Source organism: Ascaphus truei, chromosome 6 (genome assembly GCF_040206685.1).
Source record: "Ascaphus truei isolate aAscTru1 chromosome 6, aAscTru1.hap1, whole genome shotgun sequence".
Lineage (NCBI taxonomy): Eukaryota > Metazoa > Chordata > Amphibia > Anura > Ascaphidae > Ascaphus > Ascaphus truei.
In genome coordinates this window covers 45376394-45392230 of record NC_134488.1, presented here as the reverse complement: position 1 = coordinate 45392230, position 15837 = coordinate 45376394, and the positions used below count along the sequence as shown (strand labels likewise).

The window sequence follows — 15837 nt, the reverse complement described above, 5'->3', positions numbered from 1 at the left end:
TCATTGAAAAAGCCCCACCTACAGTATGATGGAGTGATTAATCAAGAAATCCCAGATATTTCTATGTAAGCAATGTATTTCTACTTGCTACTGGCAAGGGTTGATAAAAAAACAAACAAATAAAAAAAAAACCACCCTAACTCTCTTGTGAGATCCCGCCTCCTTATTACATGGAGGCTGTACCTGCAGATATTCCAATCATTTTATTCACTGCACTAAGATAAGTGTCACCAAGAATCACTGTTCCAGAGAGTAACAGAGTGAGTGGGACAGAGGGTGTAATGAAGAACACTGAATAAACGTGAGTAAGAAATAAATGCGAAATAATATACTGTATATACCTCTTATCTGCTTTTAAAGGGATAAGGGGGACACTTACCCCTTACTGCCTCCTTATACAAAGACATCAGGGGCATGTGCCTCTCTCCCCACCCTATACCTATATCAGGGACACATACTTTTCCCCTCCTAATACACAGACATCAGGGACATGTGCCTCTCATCTCCTCCTAATAAACATACATGAGGGACATATATCTCTCGCCTCCTCCTTATACACAGACAAAAGGGACACATACCACTCACCTCCTAATACACAGACATCAGGGACACATACCTCTAACCTCCTCCTAATATACAGACATCAGGACACTTACCTCAAACCTCCTCCTTATACAAACACCAGGTACACATACCTCTCACCTCCTCCTAATACACAGACATTAGGGACACGTAACTCCTAGGGATGTGTGAACGTACCTAAATTTGCATTAACTACTGTATGTTTCAAAAGAGTTTTCTAGAACTTTGACAATTTCAGCAGAGTTTTTAATGCTACAAAATCACAGAGAAATTCAAGAGAAGAATCTATACTGAGATACATCATCGCAAACCCGTATTTCAGGCGGTGGAGACTTTTACTTGGTAAACTGCTTCGCAAACTTTTAAAAAGTAGAATTTTTAGCAAATCTAAAAATTGGCGCATTTTGCAAAGTTCTAAAGCGTGGGTGAGAAGCAATAACAAGGCAAAGGTGGCTGAAAACGCACATGTATCCATTATGTTTTATCGTTGGTTTATTGCTACACTTACTGGGATGTTTCTATTTTACTGGTGTATGGGCTCGTCCATAGCAACCGCGCAACGTGATGCGAACCGGAGACGGCTCCTCTATGAGGCCGCGAGCGAGCGCGCGCCCGATGAAACGCGATGGCACGGCAGCGTTCCCAGCAGACAAGAAATGTGTGTTTTCGCGCGACAGCTGCGTCACGTGACTTTTTTTTTTAAACCAATTAGAGGGAAGCTACATGAATCAACACTTTTCTGCCTGGTTACTGCCCATTCATGGTTTACTAAAGTAGATTCTACCATAGAACAATGGTAATGTGGTTAAAGCTGTAATATAAGGTTGAACTGGAAGCGGTGTCTAATTGCAGAGCCTAGTTGTTTTCCATCTTAAATCTGCTTACACTGTGCAGCTAATAAACACACAGATACCCAGCAAGCTCTAAGAAACCCCCAAAAATATCTGCAATATTTGGTCATGCGTTGATGTTGGCTGCAGGCTTATAACGCTTTGGCCAAAGCGTTTAACTAAATGACCTTTTTCAAGAGATATATAGGTATTTCACTGTGTATTTTTGTCATATTGGATGTAGCTTTGGGCTTCTTTGCTTCTTTGTTGTGTACACTGTGCAGCTATCCTGAAGTGCCCTTCTTTTTTGATGGCTATTTTCCCTCAGTTGTAACCCTCTCCTTTATTCCTGGGATTAGGCAGTAAATTGGTTTGGTGCAAATGTAAAAAAAAATTGTGTAGGCTTTATTAGAGAGTGTTATTAATGTGCAGAAATAGTTCCACGGCTGCTGACCTCCAGGATATCTGCAGCTCTATATCGTCCTGCGATCACCGCGGCCAACTTCAGCAAACAAATCTTTATGTAGACAATAGCAATTAAAAACTCACATATAAAACATTGTGAACTGACACAAGAGCGCACATCATCCAATTCATTTCTCACACACTATCATGATTTTTTGTAATGGTCTGCCCTACCTTCCTGCCAATGTTCCATCCAAAACCTCCCCCCCTCCCCCCCAGCATTCCCTTCCCCCTCTTTGCTGCTGTGGATGTATAGCCCCCCCCATCCCTTATTGTCCTATGACATAAATTGTTAGTCCAAATAAAAAAGGTATCACCTAATACTGAAGAGCTTAAATATTGTGGCAAACGGCTCCCTATGTGTATGTATGTGTGTATGTATGTCTTTATTTATATAGCGCCATTAGTGTACATAGCGCTTCACAGCAGTAATACACGTGACAATCATATAAATAACAAATAATACAAATAACAGATCATGGGAATAAGTGCTTCAGACATAAAAGTCACATTTCGGAAGAGGAGTCGCTGCTCCGAGGAGCTTCCAATCTAATTGGTAGATTGGTGTAGCACTGTCGTTTGCCCAGGCTCTTCGCGACACAGTCTTTTAGGGTTTAATTTGTATAAAATTGGGACAAACATGTGTATACACACAAGGGGCACTCAGCCCTCAACATTCAGAGATTCATTTTTCCATTAGTGACACTACACATTTCAAACACCGTCACTTTAAGAGACAAAATCATAAAATAAACTCCTACTCCTCTTAGGAGACTAACTTTACATTCAGTTTCAACCCTTATTACCTTGGTGGACAGCTATGCTGGTTACCACCACAAACAGGTACTATTTTAGCTGAACATATAAAGTTTCTGAACACAGCAATAATGTTTTGCTTATCTGTTACTCCAGGGTTTGGAGCAGACATCCCCGCTTCAGCACGGTCTCTCGTCCTTCCTTCTTCTTCCTGGGATTAACAGCCCATGCAGTCCAAGCAGGCTCTGCAACCACCATCCAGCGGGCCAAGTGGTCTGTGCCAGCTTCTACAGCTGGGGAGAACTCTCTCTGTCCCTTTCTCTGGGACTGCAGTATCTCCTGTTGTGCAGGGTACTTCATGCCTTATTAAACTTTCATTTAGGAGTACTGTCTTAAATAGTACCAGGTGCAGCAAGCTTTCAAAGAGGAATTTAACCTCCTGTACACCGGAACCTATCCACTCCGCTTGCTCTCTAGTCCATAAGGACAGTATATATATATATGTATATGAACCACAAAAAAGAAAAAAGAACCCTCACACAAAGCACTCGGATAATGTACAATATTGTGCACTGATATGAAAATAAATTTATTCGATCAATTAAATCAAAAATTCAAAACAAAGCATATCACACTTACACATAAGCAAACGGGAAACTGACTAAAAATTGCCTACCTACTGAACTCCAAATGATAAGGACAAGGAAACCTCCCCCCCCCCCCCCCCCTGTATTGAAACAAACCACACTGGGGACAAACGGCGGGTTATAAAAGGGGAAAAAAATAAACCTTAAACCCAAACTACATACAGTAGCTGCACACCTGTGGCTCATAATAAAGCCAACATAAATACAAAATAAGAGAGCACCCTAGAGGACAAAAACAAACATCCATCCATGTGAAAATTCATATACAGTATCCAATGACATCCAAAAGCAGACATGTATTAGATGTAAACACTGCCTAAGTGACTAAAAGGCTGCAAGCATTGCCTGAAAGGGAATATCCATTTATCTGCTGGCTCTAAGTGTACTGTACAGCCATATAAGGGCATTATCTGTCAGTACCTTAGCATTGCCATGTTATATTTGATCTAGGTTAAATTGGAGTTTGCTCTCCCTTCCCTTTCAGGCAATGTTGGCAGCCTTTTAAGGGATTGAGGGAAATTACATGCAAATGAGCACAATGTGTCACCTTTTGTCTGGAATATATATATTGGAGCCCACTCACCACCCGGCACGCCTGCAGAACCTGTTTGTGGATTCAACCCTTTTGCCCAGCTGATTTGGGAGTTCCATACTGATGGGGACAGGCCAACCCTTTTGCCCAGCTGATTTGGGAGTTCCATACTGATGGGGACAGGCTAACCCTTTTGCCCAGCTGATTTGGGAGTTCCATACTGATGGGGACAGGCTAACCCTTTTGCCAAGTTGAACTCGGCTTCAGCACAAACAAGAACCAGCTTGCTTCTTTGTTCAGCTTAATCGTGTCTCTTCATAATAGGAACCGGCAGCTGTAAGTACTTTTCAGTTTGTTCACAGTCTCATGAGTTTCTGGACTTTATTATACCCATTGACAGTAACTAAATTAGTGTGTTCCACCAATAAATTCCTTCAGGTTTCTGCTATCACATCTATTCAACAACCCATTTATATGTGTCATCATTATATATCACAGAGACTACTTTCAGCACCAGTCATATCATACACTGGTGCTGTTGGGTTCTGTGTCAAGGGACTGTTTGGTTTCACTGCCAGCACGTGACCGGCTGGTCTAGGAACCCCCTTGGTCTGTATTCCCCGCATTTCATTACTATCTCGGGGTCCTACTAACACAGTGTGTAGCATTGTGTCTGTGTATCAACTTAGATCCAACCATTATAGTTTTTATAGAGGTTCTGTCTGTTACTCTGACTCCCAGGGACTGTTTTAACTTTTGTTTTCATAGATGTTGTTTAATACTTCTTGATAAAGTGCATCTGATTGCACGAAACGCGTAGAAGGTTGCAGCCTTACGTTTTTATGACCCTTTAATAAAGATTTTTTTGCCAGACCTGCTATCATCCTTTTGGCTGTGCGCTGCACACACAAACCTTGCATTGATACTTATTATACTTGAGTGCTTCAGAGGGATTCTTTCCTACAGTAGTTAATTATATATATATAATATATATATATATATATATATATATATATATATATATATATATATATATATATACAGTGGTTGACAAATCACCAAAAAATCTACTCGCCACACAAAAAAATCTACTCGTCACCTAGTACCAAACGTGTGCTGCTTGAGCCAATATTTACTCGCCCGGGGGTTAAATCCACTCGCCCGGGGCGAGCAAATTTATAGGTTTGTCGAACACTGTATATATATATATATATATATAGAACACACAAAAGGAGAAGTTGCTCAACACATAATATATAAGGTTAACTCAAGCCCTTTAATAAAACTAACTATAAGGGTAAAGTAAAATATATACCAAAATTAAAGTCAGTATATAAATTAAATAGGACCTGATGGTGCTAGGGGATAGTGAAAACTATATAAGACACACAGATGAAAAGAACAAAGACAATCCCCTTAGTAGCACTCTAAATTACACCTAAACTAATCTATAAGATAAAGATAAAGATGGTTAAAAAGAAATAGATGCTCCGCCAATTCAGAAAAAATGAACAAGATTTTATTGATTAAACAACAAGACACACTAACTTAAAAACATAAAAATACTAAAGACAGCCTATGAAAATATATATGTATCAAAAATATAAAGAGAGGACTACTAATCAAACACTATCAAATACTATCAGTATTACAAAAAGAAAAAAAAAACTAAAATGTGTCTAAATAAAGTTTAAATAATGACAACAAAGTAGTTTAGTCTAACATAATAGGCAATACAAAATATATTCCCACTGACATATGCATGAAAGAATAATAAATCAAGAGTGTTTACTTTACTACAGCCTTTATGTAATCTTCTATTCTGAGGGATTTATGATGGATCTGATGCAGCACTTTGGACTTTATTTTTTGTTCCTGTTATAAGCAGACTTTGGAAACACATCATGTACAATCAATATGGACACAAACTCTACACAATCTAGCTGCAGCTGAGTATTACCCTCCTTACTGTTTGGGCATTACCTGTCCTTGCAGTGCTGCGCTTTGTGGTGTTTTCAATATGTATGACTGTTTGCTAATATGTCTTTATTAGTCATATTTTTCTTTATTTGCTGCATCAGTTCTCATTGATTTCATTTTGGGGAAATGCTGTTCAGGGTATAACTATTATTATTGTTATATTATTTTTCCCTGGTTGCTTTATCTCTTTTTTTCCCCTCTGTTTTTGGTATACATACCAATTTTTTTATGGCTATATACTGGGTCATTGACTATATACTTTTTCCAACGCAATGATTTATTATTCTTTCATGCATATGTCAGTGGGAATATATTTTGTATTGCCTATTATGTTAGACTAAACTACTTTGTTGTCATTATTTAAACTTTATTTAGACACATTTTAGTTTTTTTTTTTTTTTCTTTTTGTAATACTGATAGTGTTTGATTAGTAGTCCTCTCTTTATATTTTTGATACATATATATTTTCATAGGCTGTCTTTAGTATTTTTATGTTTTTAAGTTAGTGTGTCTTGTTGTTTAATCAATAAAATCTTGTTCATTTTTTCTGAATTGGCGGAGCATCTGTTTCTTTTTAACCATCTTTATCTTATAGATTAGTTTAGGTGTAATTTAGAGTGCTACTAAGGGGATTGTCTTTGTTCTTTTCATCTGTGTGTCTTATATATATATATATATATATATATATATATATATATATATATATATGAACAAAAAACAAACAAAAGCGCAAACTCCATAGCACGTAACTGAGTAAAAAATAAGGTACATTTATTTAAAAAATCTGCATCCCATAAGCATGTGCACTTACAGGATTTCAAACAGAACCATTCGTGGGAGAGAAATCTCTATTGTGGTCACATGCCGGTGCGGGTACCAGTATGTGGGGAGAACCACCCGGACTCTAAGTACAAGATTTTTAGAACATAGAAGAAACATCATACATGGCACTACAACTCACAACCTATCTAGACACTTCTTGGACAAACATAACAAAGATCCTTCCTCTCTAAGAGTCATGTGCTTGGAACAGATTCCCTTAACAGTACTTAGTGGTGATAGAGTCAAGAGACTTAACCTTAGGGAGACCTATTGGATTTATATGTTGGAAACATTGAGTCCAATGGGTCTCAATGACTGTATTGATACAAGCACTATCATCTAATATCTCTCTTTATTGTTCTGGCAGGACATCGGAGGTTTGAGCATGTTTTATTGTGCTCCCTTTGATGTCTCAGTCAGTATATTAAATGGGGGGCCCCTGGTCAAAAACATTGCACTTTTTATTTCATTTTATTTTATTTCACAACCAATAGCATACATAGTTAATTAATTTCCATTTTCACTGCATGTATTTATCATATCACACATATGCTAATAGTGATATATTCATCCACTGTTGGAAAATACAGTATTTCACTTATAAACACTTTATTTCAACTCACACACATTCACATATCCTATAAGAAGTGTATCTCATACAAACATTTCACCTATATTGCACACATACACATTCACTTTAATTATATATATGGTTTTGGATTGCTGGCTCTTGGCTAATTTTTCTCTAATTTGCCAATGGGCCATATATTATTGAGTCTTAATCTGCCACGATTAAGGTGGGGTACAAATATTATGTCATAATTTCTGAGCTATGGATTGTAGCATCTTCCCCTACATCTAGTGTAATTTAGAATATTTATTTATCCAAATAATAATTGATTGAGATTCATGTCAAGCCTCTCTCCATAATAGTATTAATATTAAAATTAATTTCAATATATAACAAATATATATAGTCCATTCTTAGACCCAAAGTCCCAATACTCTATATAATTTGCTTTTTTCATCTCTTCCAGTTTAAACAATAATGAGCATCTTATATTCATATTTGATTCTCTTATTCAAGCTTGATTAAATTATTATAATAATATTTATTAGTGTTCATTGGAGTTACAACTATGTGAAACTAACAATGAATTCAATTGAATACAAACTTCTGGTTAGCACTAGTATCTAATATATACAATGTTGTCCTCTAATAATAAATTGTATGTTATCATCTTTGTTCTATGCAGGGCTATCTTTATGATAAGATCAATGGATTTCGACTAAGAATATATTAAATGTGTCATCTACTATTATTCAGTAACACCTACTAATAGTAATTATACTTTAATACCATTCATGCACATTAGCAATAAGCCTCTGCATGTCTTTTATATCCTATGTCTGTTTCAGTGTCTATCACTTAATTCTAATGAATGATTGTTTGTAAATATCTGTATTATTCATATGTTTATCCCTTTTCTTAATTTATTTAGCATTAACAGTTTAGCTATTGCATCAGGTTATAGAGATTAGCCCAATGATATTTATGGAACTAAACACAGCTGTGGAGAAATGCTTTTCATTGGTGAAAGGGACTATTTAACACAAGGCAGTTCCATGTGGTATCCATCCCCTGATGAAATCCGCAGAGTAGGAAGAAACGCGTAGGGATATCTGGCAGTGAATCTACGGTGGCCGGGCAGCTCCTAGCACCAGCGTGAGGACGCAAGGACGTGTCTGAAGACCCTTCCTGGTTTCTAAGTGCAACAAGAAAGGTCAATGGCGGCCGCACGCGGAGATTGAGCGCTCCCAACATTAAAGGACTACTTCCCTGGAGACAGCGGCGGACAGCACTATCCTATCTGGAGCCATTGCGGACATTCACACACAAAGAAGTGATCGAGGAGTCCTCAGTTGGTGCATGGGCAGGTCCCATAATATGCTTTATTTTATCAGACAAATTGTAAGTGTGCATTTGTCTTGTCCATGATATATTAAATATTGTTCATCTGATTTTACACAAGGATCGGGCGCTTCTTTTCTCTTTTTCTCTAATATATATATATATATATGAACAAAAAACAAACAAAAGCGCAAACTCCATAGCACGTAACTGAGTAAAAAATAAGGTACATTTATTTAAAAAATCTGCATCCCATAAGAATGTGCACTTACAGGATTTCAAACAGAACCATTCGTGGGAGAGAAATCTCTATTGTGGTCATCTGCGGTGGTAGGGTGAGTCCCAGGTTTGCAGAGTGGATGTAAACAGCCCAAGTTCACCATGAATTGGCAGCAAGATATAAAGGCATACAGTATATAGTAATGTCATTACTTTATACCAAGGAATTTGTCTATTTACCATTTTCCCTTACAGCTGGGGCCGCCTTTATCCTAGTGCGGCCGTATCGGCACAACTCTGATAATCGCGGGCAGATGCAGTATTTTGTTTTTTTTGCCGGAATATGTTCCGGTATTTTAGCGCTCGTAATATTAGCATTTTATTAGCGCTGTCTGCAATACTACAATACCGTCTAAATACTCAGGGGGGCATTCGCGAGCTGTTGTCTTCAAAGTCTAATACTTTAGCAGTTCAACCTACAGTACGTCAGTACACAGTCTGCGTGTGCGCGCGCAGTATTTGTAAATTTGCATATTTATACATGCATGTGCAGTGCTGTACTGTATGTCTCATTTGAAAATTGTTGAAACGCATAGGCGTGTACTGTAACAGTATCACATTTTGGCGTATACAGCGCTCTCCCCTCGCTCGCCCCCGCACACACACAGGCTAATTTACTGCACTGCAGTATTTCAACTTCTTATCTTATCTACAGTACAGTACACCTCTCCCACACCATTCCTTTGAATGTGTGTCTTTCTGGTTTCAATCACATTCCTGGTTGCTACATAGCTGATGATTACTGCGCATGCGTCTATAACTTCACCACTGCTTGCTTGCGAAGTTCAAGAGTGAGTGACCAAAAAAAAAATATATATTTTTTTTCTCGTCATTTTTTATTTTTATTTTCTCCACAAGAATGCCTAAACCATCTTAATATTACGATATTCAATCTGTGCTGTAGCTTTTGACTGCGACACTGTGCGTTTGACTGCACATAGTTGATTTGTGTGGTTTTTATGTATTTGGGGGTGTGGGGATCAAATTATTATGATGAACTGCCTGTTGAAAATATGTCATGTCTTTGAACTACAGTACAGCTAATCCTTCATGCAGCTGTACCCTGTACCCCCCTCCCCCACGCACGCACACACACGGCTCGCTCAAGGATTTGAACCTCTTATCGACACCTCTCCAGAACCATTCCGTTTCTACGGACGCAGGAAGCCACTCACCTCTGCCGTGCCTGTCACACAGAAAAAGCGAAAGGCCGCAGCTGTTTCCAAGCCAAGGCCAAAGCGACAGGCTAAGACTAATAAATAAAACCTTCTGCTGACCCCAAAGGCTAAGGGTTTTAATACACGTAAGCCTTATTATGTCAAGGAGAAATTTGGTGATGTACACTCAAGGCAAAACAAATGGCAGCCAAACCATCGAACCCGCAGGCCACTTCCTCGATTACGCTTCGACGTCTCTGCCGCTGCTCTCCCGGAAATCTACAGCCCATTCTCCACTACTCTTCGACAACGCTGCCGCTGGTCTCCCGGAAATCCACGGGTCAATTTCTCCATTACGCTTAGACGACTCTGCCGCTTCTCGCCCGGAAATCCACAGGTCACTTTCGCCATCCCTCTTCGACGACGCTGCCACTTCTCTCCCGGAAATTCACAGGTCACCTCCTCCATCCTTCTTCGACGACGCTGCCGCTTCTCTCCAGGGAAACCCCATCTCATCCTCCGTAGCACCCATCCACCCAGATGTCCACAGCACGCCATGCACAAGAACCAGCTCATTAGACCGCATGCTGAATGGGTTAAGTGTGGATATCCCCGGGAACTCTACTATGCTGGTAAAGATAGATCTTCTTTTAGAGACCATGCTAAATATGGATCAATGAATGGAGAAGATAGAGACTGACATAGCGGGGATACATAATTTGCTCGGTGTTCATGCCCCTGTATCCCCAACGCCGGAGCAGGAGGGTGGCATGGATGTGATGAATAGGACCTTCGACTACCTTCCAAAACCAAGCGCACCCCCTCTACCAGAAGAATTTGTGTACATGTATGCCGTTGACGAGGAGGATAACATGACAACCCCATCAAGACCACGCCAGGAGACAACACGCCGACCAAGACAGGAGGAAAGCTTCCTCCCAGACAACCTACCCTGCCCGCCGCCACAAGCACACCCGCTCCAAGAAGCACACACGCTCCCAGAATCCAACCTACATACGCTTGCATCGATACAGTGCCCGACATCATCCTACGCGAGCTGCCACCGGCACTCAGGAAGAAGTATAGGGTGATGAGTGCTGGTTTACCCCAGAAGTATGGCATGTTAATTTTTAAGCACCATGTGTACTACTTGGTGTACTGCGGGTGGGCCAAAAATGTAAACTACGAAGGAAATCGCGAAAAAAGGGCGCTTCCTGAAAATTTAAGAAGGACTATTGTGGAGGAATTGCGGCGCTATTTTTCAATTTCAGATCCTTTAATGAAAATCGTTCGAGACTCCATTATGGCATTTTGCGTTATACAAGGCACCGGCCCTGGAAGGACAATCTGGTGGGGATCAAATTTGCGTGACTGTTCAACTGTTGTGTATTTTTTGACTTGTTGCTTGTTTTAACTTGTATTAATAAAGAAATGTTTTTACTTAAACAAGACGTGCACAATTCCAGTCCTCGAGGGCCGCAAACAGGCCCGGTTTTCAAAGTTATCCTGAAAACCGGGCCTGTTTGCGGCCCTCGAGGACTGGAGTTGTGCAGGCCTGACTGACTGTACACCATCCTACTGTAAATGTTTTGACTTTCTGTACTTTAAAAAAGGAGATGTTGTGTGTTTTAAATTTTATTAATAAAGATTTTTTACTAACACCATACTGTTGTGCTGTACTGTAAATGTTTTGACTTTCTGTAATTTAATAAAGGAGATGTTGAGTATTTTAAATTTTATTAATAAAGAAATGTTTTTACTTAAACATGACCTGCACAATTCCAGTCCTCGAGGGCCGCAAACAGGCCCGTTTTTCAAGGTTATCCAGAAAACCGGGCCTGTTTGCGGCCCTCGAGGACTGGAGTTGTGCAGGCCTGACTGACTGTTCTGTACACCATCCTACTGTAAATGTTTTGACTTTCTGTACATAAATGTTTTCACTAGCAGTAAACCATACAGCTGTTAATGTTTTGAATTGCTGTACACTTTAAATGTTTTTAAATTGTTTTTGTAAATAAATGTTTTTGTACTTACTCCACCAATAAAAGAAAATGTTGATTTGTTTTAAATTGTTCCATTGTCTCCTTTTATACTGTAACAAAATACAGTGTTTCTAGAACATACAGTACTGACCAGGCATACTGTACAGTACTGTACTGTATACTGTAGGCATGCTCAGTACTGTACATCACAAGAGTATTAAAACAATACATGTACGGGTATAGAATACACATATGTACTGGAATACATGTAGAATAAATGCATACTTTTTATTTTTCGGGTTTATTGTACAGTATATATATAAAAAAGTATTGTATACGGTCTCAAAACAGCCTACTGTTTCAGGTTTTCTATGAAGCTCTCAGTTACAGTATTCTATCCTAATCAATAACAACGGCCACTAAACTGTAGACTCCGGTATGTGGTTTTTTAAATCCGATTCACCAATGTGCAGGCATTGTTACACAAAGCGATATTATCCATCGCAATCCCTCCATGTGCCGTTTTCCGCATGAGATGACAAAGTTTTCTTTTCTGAGGAAAAACAAAAGAACAAGTTTTACTGTAATGGTCAGTCAGCCCCCTAAAGAAGTTCCCACAGTCAGTCCCACCAATAATTTTCTCGGGGTGCGTCCCTGTTCACATGCGCATGCGCCTACTGTAGATGTGATGACACGCATATGCGTTTCAAGAAGGTTCCAATGCGCATGCGCCTAGCTTTCCACCATTTGTGGAGTATCTACTGTAGAAGCTGCTCAGCCAATGATATTGCTTACAGGAGAATCTCTTGACTGTGCATTGATATTGATATTTCAAAAACAGAATAAAATACGGCAACATTACTCACCATAGACTTTGCCAATTAGCTGGCGCCGAGCCACTGCCAGTCCCGAAATCTTGATTATACACATAGTTAACAGGTGCCAGCGGATGAGGCTGGAAATCGCTTTGGTACATGCAACCTTGCTGGAATCTGTACGCGAAATCCGTCTCAGGCTGCAGGTATCAGGGCGGGGACAGACAGCAAGGGTTGCCGGTCACCAGGTTTTCACTGACAGCCGGACCGTTATTGGAAGCAGGCGGCGCTGTCGCTGGCGCATTGCTTTCCAGTGACTGAAGTTTCTTAGTTGGTTTTAACATGACCTTTCGCCTTTTGAAGTCTCCATGATCATAGATACGGGAAAAATCCGGTGATACACACCAATACCCTCCAATAACACCGGGATCAATACGAAAAAAACACGGATCGATACATAACTTTTTCCTTATTGCACGCTTCCACACATAAGCATCTGGTGAAAATTTGTAAAAGATATGTTTCAGACAATCTAGGGGGAGCACATGTGGGGAACAAAAGACAAATAAAAAACAATTTAAGTGCAGACGTTTTGAATGAGGAGATCAATGATGTGTTGATATTCTTGGCTCTAAAGGTGAATCTACTCACAAGATGGTTGTGGTTTTAAATGCAGTTAGCAGATAGGGCTGCTACCCATAAGGATATAATGGTGTATGGGATTCCCTCCAGGCACGTCTCGTCAGTAGGGAGATGTATATGTAGAGGAGAAAAACAGCACTGGAATGAACTGTTAGATAGATGTTCATATGGGTTAATTGATTTAATTCTAGACCAACAAAAACACATCTAAAACATCTAGATGAAGAAATAAATGAGATTAAAGAAAAATTAACCCCACTGGATTACACGAAGGAATTTAAAGAAAAGGATATACAATTGCAGAAAAAACTTGACAACTTAGAAAGGGACACAGATAACAACAAAACCAAAAAACTGCATAGGGATGAGGAGGATTACAGAAAAGGGGAACAAAGAAATTGGACTATTATTAGAACATATAAGAAAAATTACAGAAATCCCTATAGAGATAATAGTCTTTTTCAAGACAGATCTACATCAGGAGAAACATCTAGAAAAGAAAGGCATGACAATAGACAGAGAGAGCACTCTAACAAAAGGACTGATAAGTCTCTTACAAGAGACTCAGATAGAGGTAGAGTCAATTATACACCAATTAACCAAAAGAAAAAAGAAAAAAGAGAGGAAGAGAGATTGAATAAAAAATCAAATAGAACTAAATCGCTGGACTATAAACAAAGAGATGATAAGAGTTCCAATACAGATAAACAATCAAGCATTGATTCCTCTTTTTTAGGAGCGGGGGAGGGCCCTTCCAGTTGGTGGGAAGGGAAAAACTAAATTCAGCAGAAGCAGGAGAAAGGGGCATTAGGCCACTCCAAAAGAGGAAGACAGCCAGAGGAAAGAGAGGAAGAAGAAAAAGGGAGAGAAAAAAGGAGTGCCAAATAAAAATAGACAATGTCTTTATTTTGAGAAGTATTGCATTAACAGAAACACAAAAAGCATCCTCTCTAGAGGTTTATCCTTTGCACCTATGAAAGGGCATAGTCAATTTGACTTGTTTATAGACGCTAATCGTTATCTCAGAAAACTAACAGTAAAGAGGTATTTTTTAGGTTGGCATGTTGAACCAAAATTTAATGTTGTAGTGCCCCCTGTCGTTGAACAGGAACGACAATTTATCCATACAGGCCTGAAGCAAAAATCCACTTTTTCCCCCCATTTTGCCTCTGGGAACCATCTGGAGGTTTTCTTTCAGATGGTTACCAAGGACTTCGAAGATTTGGCAAAAAATGATAATACACAACCCCAAAAAAGAAAAATTGAAAATCTGACAAAAATTGAGAAAGAAGGTTTAAAACAACTAATGGATGAGGACAACCTAATTATAAAACAGGCAGACAAGGGAGGGGGCGTTGTCCTGATGGATAAACCAGATTATGAAAGGGAAACACTAAGACTATTGGGAGATAGCAATACATATTAGAAGCTACCATCTAATCCTATTAAAGAATATACAGAGGAACTTAAAAAACTATTGAATGAGGGAAGGGAGACCAGCATACTAGATGAGAAGGAATACAAATTCTTCTATCAGGATAAAGCTAGGATGCCGGTCTTCTATTACCTTCCTAAGGTCCATAAAAGTGTAGTCAATCCCCCAGGTAGACCAATAGTCTCGGGGATTGACTCATTAAGAGCTAACCTCTCTATGTATATTGATACCTTTTTGCAAAAATATGTAGTTTAACAGAAATCGTATTTGAGGGACACATTAGACTTATTGAATCTGTTAAATGAGATAACCTGGGAAGATCATTACATTTTAGCGACATGTGATGTTGCATCTTTATATACAGTAATTCAGCACACACAGGTGTAACGGGTATTCCCCCCACCAATCGCAGATCTGATGTGGGTGCAAGGAACATACAAGGTTACTCAGGTGTGGTGCATTACCTGTTGGCTCACAGGAGGGCTGAGCTTCCGCCACGGGGAACCTGGGGTAATTATACTAGGGGTGATCACTTACAACATCTTCTCGGTACAGCGCCTCCACCTGCGATGGCTCCCACCAGAGGGGGAGTGGTTCCTCGCAGGACAATCACAATAATAATCACTTACACGACAGCATGTATATTAACTATATGACTTTACTAACACACATATCACACATTACATAACATCATAACCTTATCACCTCAGGCTCAATGTCTGGCGTTCCCACTCAGTGTCCTGTAATCCCCCCACACCCAATGTCCCGTACTCCTACGGAGGTCGTGGGTGACTGCGCAGTCACTATGAACTAATAGGCCTGTTGGTGCACATATATTCAGAGGTACCTTCCGAGCACTCCGATGCTCGGGCCTGCAACACTCTTCTCAAAGGGTCAGACGTACGATGCATCCGTCAGATCCTATCCAGGTACTTCTCCAGGAACCCCAACGAGGGTCCCACCGCTTCACGGGAACACCACCGTCTCACGGTAACAGCAAC

The 15837-nt window shown here is 39.6% G+C and overlaps 1 protein-coding gene across 2 annotated transcripts in view; it reads left to right on the top strand.

Annotated features, from left to right (window-relative positions):
- Positions 1-218: 218 nt before the first annotated feature.
- LOC142496963 (NXPE family member 4-like) overlaps positions 219-15837 on the top strand; it is a 38035-nt gene continuing 22416 nt past the window's right edge. Inside the window, exon 1 of one of the 2 annotated variants that reach the window (XM_075604095.1) lies at positions 219-301. The gene's annotated coding sequence lies outside the window, so the exon portion shown is untranslated. Of the gene's footprint in view, positions 302-3433; positions 4149-15837 lie in introns of those variants that run through there. The other variant, XM_075604097.1, reaches the window with a different exon arrangement.